At 31.7% G+C, this 12,026-nt stretch overlaps 1 pseudogene; it reads left to right on the top strand.

The window, feature by feature from the left end:
• Positions 1-1,509: 1,509 nt before the first annotated feature.
• Positions 1,510-11,482, top strand: LOC140054841 (apoptosis inhibitor 5-like; annotated as a pseudogene).
• Positions 11,483-12,026: the final 544 nt, after the last annotated feature.

Raw genomic sequence — 12,026 nt, 5'->3', positions numbered from 1 at the left:
ACCCGTACCATGTTTAGATAACCAGAAGTAATAGACTTAACATGTAATATGATGACTTCATGTATTATAGTAACAACAGATTGCATCTTTGCCACACAATGGTAAGTATAGCTATAACACTTTATATGTTGGTTGTACATGTGTGAAATGCACTGTACATTCAAGTAATATGCTGAACAACAAGCAGGTATATGTCATGGAGTTGATAGAGACAGACTATAGAAGTCTTTACACCAGGTGAGCAACCAGGAATATTGTAAATGGGAAGGAAAATATTAGTTATGTTTTTTGTTAGTAATTTTTCTATTTAGGTGACCTCAACTATTATGTAATAATTTTAAAGGTAGACTTGCTTCTGGTTATTATTATCGATAATACTACTATCTTTAGTAGACAGAAATCTGCACCTTGTAATCATTTTTGCAGTCAAACAACTGATTTGTTTGTAAGCAAGCATAGAGCCGGCTAGATGTTCATGGAGTAAGTCTCATTTGCATAATAGTTGACCTATGACATAGGTAAGTACAGTACCATTTTTCATTATAAATTTTCAACAATTATACTGTACTGTTACAAAGCATGGTAAGTATATTAAAATCATTGTCATCATTGCTAATTCTAGTAAGTAGATGCAAGGAAATCCCAGCACCTGATACTAAAGTGTAGTGTTTTATTTCGTGCCAAGCTTACCTGGATAAACTGACAATAGCCTTTCTTCTCGAAGAGTGAGATATAACTCGAATTGTGTAAGATTATTTTTCATTGTTTATATTGCACATGAAAATACACTAAAGAAAACAAGTATGGCGGTAAGTGAATTATTTGTTAGTAGCTTTAGTTTTTTTTTAACCTTAGAACTTTGTTTTTGGAAAGAGCAAAATGAGAAACATATTATTTTATTCAGAATTTATAGTTTATATTTAACTTTTTTTATTTATCCTGAGTTTTCGCTTTAAGAGGTGATGGAATTCTATTTTGTTGAAAGGTAAGTTTGGAGGTAGCTTCTACAGAAGTGTTCCCCACGCGAAACCTTATTCATGGGGTTGGCTTATATTCAAGTCTGTATGATAATAGTACTGTACACGCAAGCAACATAGTTTTTTTTGGGTTTTCATGTTTTTTGCAATGAGTAACACTTAATGTAATGCTCGATAATGTAATAATTGTTCTTAATTATTTGTGATAATTCCTTTTTATGTTTTGGTGTTTTGAAAATAAAGTTGATAACATAGTTTTATTGGTTTATGAATGTAGCCTTTTTATTAACTTGGTTCAGCATAATCAGAACATTTTAAACTAAATATTATTTATGGTTCATTTTAATTTTAGTTTCTATTCTAAGAATACCATTGTGCTTAAAAGATTTAAAATTAGTAACTTAAATAAAATTGTGATTTCTGTGAAACTCATGGCTGGCTTATGCTTACAATCCTCACTCTTTGTAAAATAGGAGATGACCCTCATATCACTAAAATTAAGTATTACATTTGAATAAGGTTTAATATCTAAATGTCTCTGTACATCATCCAGAAAATAATTTGTCCTGGTTTCTCCAGTAATAATTGACCAACGTTGATGGCTGATATTACAACATTATTCCTAACAAAGTGTTTTTTAAACAACATTACAGCACATACCTTGAATTTTTGACACGTTTAACGTCTTCATTAGTATAATAAACTACATCTGCTTACGGACTTGAAATCAACACAAACAAATGCACATGGTGGTGTTGTGTGAAATTAGATGATGTGTGCATCTATTGGTTTAAATATTCATATTTTATAAAAAATTTTATGATTTTGAGCAGGTGCTTTAGGAGGATTATCTGCCCAAATTCAATCAGGAGAAGATCTTGTTCGTGATCGTGCCATCAAGTTCTTGAGTACAAAGGTCAAATCTTTGGGACCAGATATAATAACAAAGATGTTCAAGAACAGATCATTGAAAATTCAAAAGAAGTAAGTTCCTGTTTTAGCTTCTAGGGGTGCAAGGTAGTTACTCAAATGTTAATGTTTCTGTCTTCACTAATTGTTTTTTTTTTTTATAGATTTTACATGATGTTACTGGTGATGAGTTGTAGCCTTTATGAAGCTGTTATAAAGTTTATCAACGATGCAGACTCTTCTTGGTTGTCAACAGCTGGTGAACATTGCCATTGAACAAGCAGATTTTAAAGCAGATTTTGTGGTAAAAGATTTTATTTTTTATCCAAAGGAATACAGTTCCAAGCCTCCAGTTCTTCTATTATGAAGGAATTAGTTACTCCTACATAGCCTGTGAAGTTTAATTTAAGTTTTTTATACCCAGTCTTATTTAAAGGCAATACCTATCCTCAGTAATTATCATCCAAAATCATGTTTAGCCTTCTTTCTTTAGTCACAATTGATTTTATTTTCAATTTGATAAAATGTATGTAAACAATATTCCAAAGACAAATAAGCAAATGTTAGCTTTATAAAATGTATTACATTTTTAAAGAGGTGATTTACGACTTAAGCCTACTGATTGACTATTTTTTATTGTTAAAAGTTTCAAAATGACGTCACAAACCGAACGTTAAATTTACCAAAATACTGTTGTGATTTTGAACAGAACAGAGTTCTTTTCTTTGTGATAACAATTGTATTCCAATATATAGATAATAATGTGTAAATTAAATGTTCATATAAATTAACTTATATTTATAAATTATAATAAACTTAATGTTCTGTTTTTAGCCATCTGATCCAGATTGTGTTGACAAGGTTAACCCAGTGTATAAAACAGGCTCTGCCATTTTTGTCAGTAAGTGCAATTCTTTTAACTAAATAATATGAATAGTTTAAAATTAACCTGGTTAAACTAGTCAAAGTTCAATTAACCTAGTTAATTGAACAACTAGTTCAATCAACATGCAATCAAATTTAAATATAGCTCCATTAAAAGCTGCAAAGATTATACAAAGTTTATAGAGAGGGCTGTGCAAATTTCTCGGAGGGGTGTAGTTTGGGGCATGGCAATAACTATAGACTGGTGATTATCCAATCAGAGGCAGTGAATTGAAATTAAACAGGCAACAAGTTCAAACACATCATTCAATAAAATATATGCAAAGTAAAGGTGAGTCCCGTGTTCTCTGAACGTAGGGGAATGAGCTGTTAGGAGCTCATTGTACTAAGCCTCGGCATTATGTGGTAGGGTGGCCAGTTCCTTTCCACGCCGCCTTTTTTCTCCCTAGTATTTTCAATCAGGTACTCATTTACAGCTGAGTGGACTGGGAGTTGTCTGGAATTGAACCCGGGTCTATCTGCAAAGTAGCTACATAAATTGTTACAAGTTGTAACCAGGTTTGATCTCCCAATTTCATACACAAACCCTGAGAAATTTCGAGAGAAAGTATTGTCATTGCATAGCTCGGGGCGCTATTTAATTATTAGTGTACTGTGATTGGTCAGTTAAATTCCAGGGCGACACATGCGCAGTAAAATCTCGAGACATCTCGGAAGAAAAGGAAAGGCCCTTTTCCAGAAAATTTTCTTCACACTCTGCAAATCTGGTTACAAGTTGTTACATTTTGCAGATGTGAAAAGGGTATTACTCTAAAAATACAAGGGGGTCCCTCAAGGTACGCTCCTTGGGCCTATGATCTTTCTTGCTCTAATTAATGATGCCATGCAAGACTCGCCATGTAAAACTTGGAAATATGTAGATGATTTGTGCATAGGACAGATAGTAAAAAAGGATGTAATTTCCTCAATTCAGAATGATGTTGCTTTACTGAATGTATGGTCTAATGAAAACAAACTAAAACTTAACCCAACTAAATGTAAAACTATGTATTTCAACTTTCAAAGAAATCAATATGAACATGAACCCCTTTTCATTGGTAATGCTACAATTGAAATCGTTAATGAAACTAAGTTACTAGGTTTATGGATTCAAGCTAACCTCAAATGGGACCGTAATGTTAAAGAAATTGTATCCAAAGCCAGCAGACGTCTGCATATATTATGTAGATTAAGAAAGTTCAATCTTCCGAAATTTGATCTTGTAGATGTATTTAAGAGTTACATAAGACCAAGTGTTGAATATGCTGTCCCAGTATGGCATTCTAGTCTAACTAAGAAACAAAGTGATATGATAGAATCTGTCCAAAAAAGGGCTTGCAGAATAATATTGTGTAATGACTACATATGTTATGACCAAGCACTCAATGATCTTTCTTTAGACACTTTATCTGATAGAAGGCGTAATCTATGCTATAAGTTTGCTCTGAATTGTTCAAAAAGTATTCATTTTGGAAAATGGTTTCCAGTGAAGAATGTAAGTAACATGAAACTAAGACGTGTAAAGTATCAACAACCCAAATGCAGAGTTGAAAGATATAGAAAAAGTGCAATACCATACCTTATCTCGCTTCTAAATGAATAATCAGTATATATCACCCAGTACAGCTTTGCGATTTTTATTGATGCTTTTAGGTGTTTTTTTTTTCTATTTTAATATTTTAAGCTAAACTTTTTGAATGTTCCTGTATTGTATTTCTTGTGTAAATTACCTCCTTTTTTATATTTTTTTATCATTGGTTTTATACTTTTATGCTAATTTTAATATTGAACAAATGTAAATATCTTTGTAATTCTGCTAAGGCTGCGATAATGATATTGAAATAAATGAAATGAAATGAAAGTTAAATAAATCATTCAATTAGAACTGTTTGCAAAAAACATCAATTCAAATGCTTTAATTATACATTTGCTTTAAAACAATTACTATTACTTTAGTACAAATTACTATATACAGTATGTGATCACTTTATATTATACTAGGTAGTACAGATTACTATATACAGTATGTGATCACTTTATATTATACTAGGTAGTACAGATTACTATATACAGTATGTGATCACTTTATATTATACTAGGCAGTACAGATTACTATATACAGTATGTGATCACTTTATATTATACTAGGTAGTACAGATTACTATATACAGTATGTGATCACTTTATATTATACTAGGTAGTACAGATTACTATACACAGTATGTGATCACTTTATATTATACTAGGTAGTACAAATTACTATATACAGTATGTGATCACTTTATATTATACTAGGTAGTACAGATTACTATATACAGTATGTGATCACTTTATATTATACTAGGTAGTACAGATTACTATACACAGTATGTGATCACTTTATATTATACTAGGTAGTACAGATTACTATACACAGTATGTGATCACTTTATATTATACTAGGTAGTACAGATTACTATATATAGTATGTGATCACTTTATATTCAATACTAGGTAGTACAGATTACTATATATAGTATGTGGTCACTTTATTAAGGTACAATCTACTTTCATTTAAATACCATAGGTATCTACAGTATGACTACTTGATGAAATAAGAATAATGTTGTATTTAATGATTTAAAACTAGGAAAACTAAAACAAAAACTGCCTTTGCCTACAAGTGTAACATATATTATTATAATATACTGTACAATAATTCAAATTAGGCTTATTCTAAAAATACTAAATATATTCACAAAAAAAAAATCCATTTATTTTTCAATGATGACATACTGTAATTATAACATTAGTTCAAATGATATTAAAGTTAGAAAATACAAAATCATAAGTTTCGCCTCATATGAATAGATATTGGTTATTTTCAGCTTTATTTTAAAATTTCCCATTTATTTGAAGATTGTTTTTAAATGTTAGTGTAATAAACTAATTAATAGATAATTTTTAATGTACTTGATCTTTCATTCAACTGTGTTTCTTTAATGTAATGATATATTTTATACATCAATAATTGAATGTTTGGATTGTGCTGTCATCGTAATTTGCTAAAGCAATCATACATGGGTTATATGAAATGATACATAACTGACGTGGATAACTAATTCCATCTTCTTGTTTATCAATTCTTTTGATAAAATGTCCATCACTACTGAATAGTTGTAGTTTTTCAATACTTGCTACGATGATGTTATCATCCTCCTCATCAACTACAACTCCACTTGGTCCCATCACCTTACCATCTTCCCACCCTTCATTGATGAGTACTTTCATTGACTTGTCCTTGTCATCATACAATAATACTTGATGCTGCCCTCTATCTGCTACAAGTACTTTACCAGTTTTTGTAAGTGCAACACTAGTGTATTCATGTTCTTCATTTTGTGATCCTATCTTCTTCAACTGCTTACCACTATTAATGTCAAACATGAACACACATCCTATGTCCCAATCTGCTACATATATAACATTAGCTGCCTCATCTATGTGAATACCATATGGATCCATCAATACACCCTTACCAATGGATTTGATCACATGACCATTCATATCACATACTTGAATGCATGTAGTAATGCTATAATCACTGAATGCTATGTTGCCATTCTTCATTTTGTACATTCTGTTAACTTCCACACCTTCTGGTAGTGTAATCTTGCTTGTACATTTTCCTGATTGGTTGTACTTGTGAATTTTATTTGTGAGAAATGAAACCAGGAAGCAATCATCCTCACATTTTGCTACTCCTGTAGGCTTACCCTCTACTTCGATAGTAAATGGTTTGAATATAACATTTCCAATGTCATTTTCTTTCAGTAAATCAATTGGTTGTTTGTTTCTGATAAATTTAATTTGTTTGCTGTCCTTTTGCTTGATTTCTTCAGATTTATTAATTTCATCCATCAGTGTATTTAATACAATCTCACTTGATCTCATAGCAATTGCTGGCTCACTCATTAGTAACTGATTTAGGAAACTCACCCTTGTGTTTAATTCAGAAATGATTTTTGTTAAATTTGTAATTTGTACGTCATTAACTTTCTTTTCCTCCACATAATTTGTTTCAACCTTTTTTCTCATTTCTTCTCCTTTTTTTGTGGATTACTTGTACCATTTCTTGAACTTGGTTATCAATATCTGTAAGACTTGCCTCTTTACTTTCTTCTAGTTCTTTAGAATTCTTTGTGACTACTTTAAGTACATTTTCTGTTTTTTTTATGGATTCATTGGCAGCTTTCTTCAAGTCTTCTGAGGTTTCCTTAAACGTATTAAATGCTGTTACAATGTTAATTAGTTCATGTTTTCCATCTCCTGCGGCATGTTCCATTGCAGTGCATTCTATGCATATTGGTACTTTACATTTTGTGCAATACATTTCTAATGGTTTAGCATGAGATGCGCACAGAGAGGCAGTGCCTTTGGCCTCATCTTTCACTTCATGCTGTTTGATGGTTTCCAAGAGGTTGTTTAGAATTGTGTTTATGGGGCAAGTTTTTCAAGCCCTCCTTTTGGTATGGGATACTTTTTCCGACAAATAGGGCATTTTAGCTTGCCACGATTGGTTTGAACCCAATTCCCCAAACACTTCAGACAGAAGGTATGAAGGCAGCTAAGTGATTTTGGGTCTTCTAGCCTTTCATTACAGATAGAACATTCTAGAACTTTATCATCTATATCTCCAAGTAGACTTAATTCGTTGCTAGCCATTCTGCAATAGGAGTTATAATTGTATATATATATATTAATAATGATTTACTCCAGCCCATCACCTAAATCTATCAATATTATCATTGGCTGTTTGTATAGATTATAGATTAAATCCACTTAAAAAAGCAATTTATATGTTAAATACCTTGTACTTGTGCAGCTCAAATTTTAAACAAAATGTTATTCCAGTAATTAAATAAAGTGGTTTTTTCCACCTTAAAATGTCACATTAATATGAGCTGTCTTCTAAACTAGATGTGAATATTGTGAAATCAGGAAAGACTGAACTGAATCAGTGAACTGAATCACAAAGAAGCACCATGGTTTGTTTATCAATGGTTTTAAAAAGTTTAATGTGATTATAATTGTTCCTTGAAGCAATACTCAGGCCTTATACTATATGAGTACATAATATATCAAAAATCTTCATAGGGGTTCATACGTACAGTGTAAAGCTGGCTTGCACCTTGCCTTTACATGTGAACTAGGTATTATTATTATTATTATTAACGCAACTCACCACGCCACGTCTTTGTCGTTATTAACGACAGCTACATACCCCATCTTAACTAATGTCAAGGAACTAAACTACAGCGATGTTTGAATAATTTTTACCTTATTTCAAGATATTTACCAATTACTTCATGTTTTTTACTATATGTATTGTAAATTTATATATACTGTAAATCTTCAATCTGAAAGCGCATGAATTGGTTAGAGTGAAATTAAAAGTAAATAATGTCTAAAAGCAGAGTGACTTTTGGGAAAGAATTCAACGCATGAAATGGAAATCAAACCCTCACTATAATTAAGATGGCCGTATTTTATGAAATGGTTAAACAAAAAAAGATGGCCTTCAAAATCTAAAAAGGGACCCTGGGTTATTACTTTTAAAACTTAAACAGTACTTGGACTTATGTATTTTACCCCATAACAAACGCCGTACGTGTAAACACCTTGGCATTTTAATCCATGGATTAACTTAAGCCATGCTACTTACACCGTATGTGTGAACGTATTTGGATATAACATGCCTTTGGTGCGAGTCAAAGGTCATTTTTTACTAAAATGTCCCATTAGACTGTACATGAATGTATGCATTGTTTGACCACCCTAAACCAAGTCAACCTTAAAGTCAAATTCTTTTGACCTGAAAGTGCATACGAAAGTTGATCTACCTACAAGAGTGGCCTATTCACAAATTATCACTTTTTTACCATTTAATGCTAAAACTTTTTTTCTAACAAATATTCTTCTTTTTTTTTCTAGAAAAATGTGCATTCAACAAAGTTTATAGAACACATTTCCAACCATGTCGTCCCGTTCCTCAGTGAGCTTGCGGGACCAGAAGGTACAAACGTAAAGTTGGAAGTATTAAAGTTATTAGCTGAGATGTCTACACACTGTGGAGATTACGAAGACAGAGGGTGCTTAGAGACGGTTCACAATGCATTGCTGGTAAGAATGATGTTCATCTTTTAAATGATTTAAAATATTTTACAAAATTATAGAATGTCCTGTTCAATAAAGATAGGTGTACTGTAGGTAGTTGTTGTGTAGTATGTTGATCATTTTCATTGCATGCCAAGCCCTTAGCCAAAAACAAACCTCCCTGTAACAATCTTGATTAAAGCTCTGTCTACACTATCAAACTTTATGTGACAAAATAGTGTGATGTGCCCAAATATGGTAGTGATATGCCTAAATATGGTAGTGATATGTACCTAAATATGTGATATGACATCATGATGTCCATATCTGGGCACATTACATTGTTTTATCACATAAAGTTTGATAGTTTAGACAGAGCTTAAGAGCTTGTATACAGTAGCAGTTTGTTTTCCATACAAAAGTTTTATCAGGGAAGACAGAAGAAGAGATCTAGTATTTTTCTGGTCGAAGAAACTTTGTATCTTCTGCTTCATTCAAAATTATTAAATAATATATTTTCTAGGAGTATATGCCGCTTCCACCAGCTGAAGTTGAGGAAGGAGAGAACGGAAAAGATAGCGATGAACCTAAATTACAATTTTCAATCGTAGAATGTTTAATGTACACTCTTCACCAGATGGGTAAGAAGTGTCCAGACTTCTTCACTGCTGAAGAAAATCTTGATCGTTTGAAAGACTTCCGTCTAAGGTACGTGGACAGAATTAAATTTTGCAGTACTTCAGAATGAATGCATATTATTTGTTTGCATATTGATCCAAAAGGGTTTTATTTTTCTAATTATTGATTGAATAAAACAAAAAAACAATTTATTTTTTAATAGGATTACAGTAACAAAATTTGTTTTTCCCTTCCAATTATGGGACATTGAAATTGCCTAATTTAAAAATTTTAAAAAAAGATATTAATAAATCATTAAATTAAATTTTGTTATTGTTTTTACAGATTACAGTATTTTGCACGTGGTAACCAAGTTTGCATGAAACAACTGAGGGCAGACCTGCGAGATAAAACAGGAGATGTATTGAAATCTGACGAGAATAAGATCAAAGTTGTCGCTCTTAAGATAACAACCAATATCAATGCTTTAATTAAGGTATGGCACGCTCATTGTGCATTTTGTGATCTTTGCATTACCAACAGCATTGTCACGTATGATACTCTGACATATTGAAGCATCCAAACATTGTGATTCTTGACTCTATCATATTGTTTTAAGTGGTTTTCTTTATAAATAAGAGGGGCAGATACAGCCTCTCCATGTTTTTTTGTTAAATAAAGGATAAAACACTAAATATTCATTATTTTGTTTACACTAGGACTTGTTCCGTAACCCACCAGGCTACGGATGCATCATTACATTGTCATGGAAACCAATCCAGAAAGCTACAATAGAACAAACACAACAACAACAAAGGTATGTGAATATAATTGCCTAATATGAAATAATAATATATTAACTTTTTTTGGTACTTTCACATGTGTTATAAGGAAACATTTGCATGACAATATGTGAACAAATTGTATCTCATTGTTTAAGCTCTGTCTAAATTATAAAACTTTATGTGACAAAAATATGTGATGTGCCCATAAATATGGTACTGATATGACATCATCATATCTATATATGGACATATGCACATCACATTTTTGTTTTGTCACATAAAGTTTGATAGTGTAGACAAAGATTTGGTCACACATAATTGAAAGACTTTTATATATATTTAAATTCAATTTTATTTTGTGTTTTCTTTACTCTAGTGTAAAGAGAGGTAACATCACCCCAATCACATTTTCTGAGTCAGGACCTGCTAAAAAAGCAACAGTAGGCGGTGGTAATAAACAGCGAGGAGCTCGTGGAGTGTACCATCCACCTGGAGGGCGCTATAGCGCAAAAGCTGGTAATGCCCCGAGCGGAGGAGATGCAAATTACGGAAATAATTTCACTGGAGGTGGTAAATAAATCTTTTCTAAAATTGGTTTACTCTAAAGCTCTGTGCACACTATCATACTATTTGACAAAAAAAGTGTGACGTGCCCAAATATGGTGGTGATATGCCCAAATATGGTAGTGATATGGCATCATCAAGTCCATATATGGGCAAATTTGATTGTGTAGACAGAGCTTTATAGATTAATCTATGTTTCCTGTTAACATCTATTTAACTTATTTTACATTGTTTTACAGGACAGCAACGTCGAGGTGGATTCCGGGGTCGTGGATGGTCAAAAGGACGTGGCCGTGGAAATCGTTTTTGAATGTCGCAACAATCAGTGTTATGAGAATATTTCCAGATCCTACTATTGCCAGTCACTCTGTAGGTCAAAGTTCACAGTAATACAATTGACAGATTTTTATAAAGTCAACCTTCAGATTGGTAACTTCTTAAAAACCTAAAATAGATTTTGGTATTTCCAGTAAAAAATGATTGTTATCTGGTTCTCCTGATAAGTAACGATATTCAGTTGTTAGTTGTCTTATTTTTATGTAAAGTAATAATACTTTTTTTATTGCCTTTTCTAAAATTGAATACAGTATCCTTGATTATTGTTAATAGTGTTATTACCCAGAAAATAATGTAAAAATAAATCGATTCTCTTTAGTTAACCAATTGTAAATAAGGTAATAACAATTATTTGAATTGTTATGGTTTTGTAATTAAAATGTTGACAATCAGCCGACATTTTTAACAAACCATGTTTCCACATGAGTTTGCAATGTTGCTTTGATTTTGCTATATCATTTACAAGCTGATGTTTTTATACTGAATCAATTTACCAAAACATTTCAGTATTTCAATTAATTTTTTATTTGTATGTACAAAGTGTTAAAATGTTCACCTATGTTACTGGTAGATTGTTGAGAATTTAGTTTTTTTAAGGAACTACTTTAGTACTGCCAATACTTTTACTAGACTGTGTTGCAAACACAAATGTATACATACTATTGTTATACATACTATTGTTATACACAATTTATAGATTTAGGTATCCTTACGCTAGCTTAGACATGTTTGAAAAGCATGCTAGTTTTGAAACACATCACATACTGTAAACAAACAA

This window comes from Antedon mediterranea, chromosome 7 (genome assembly GCF_964355755.1).
Source record: "Antedon mediterranea chromosome 7, ecAntMedi1.1, whole genome shotgun sequence".
Lineage (NCBI taxonomy): Eukaryota > Metazoa > Echinodermata > Crinoidea > Comatulida > Antedonidae > Antedon > Antedon mediterranea.
This window is presented reverse-complemented; position numbering and strand designations above follow the sequence as displayed.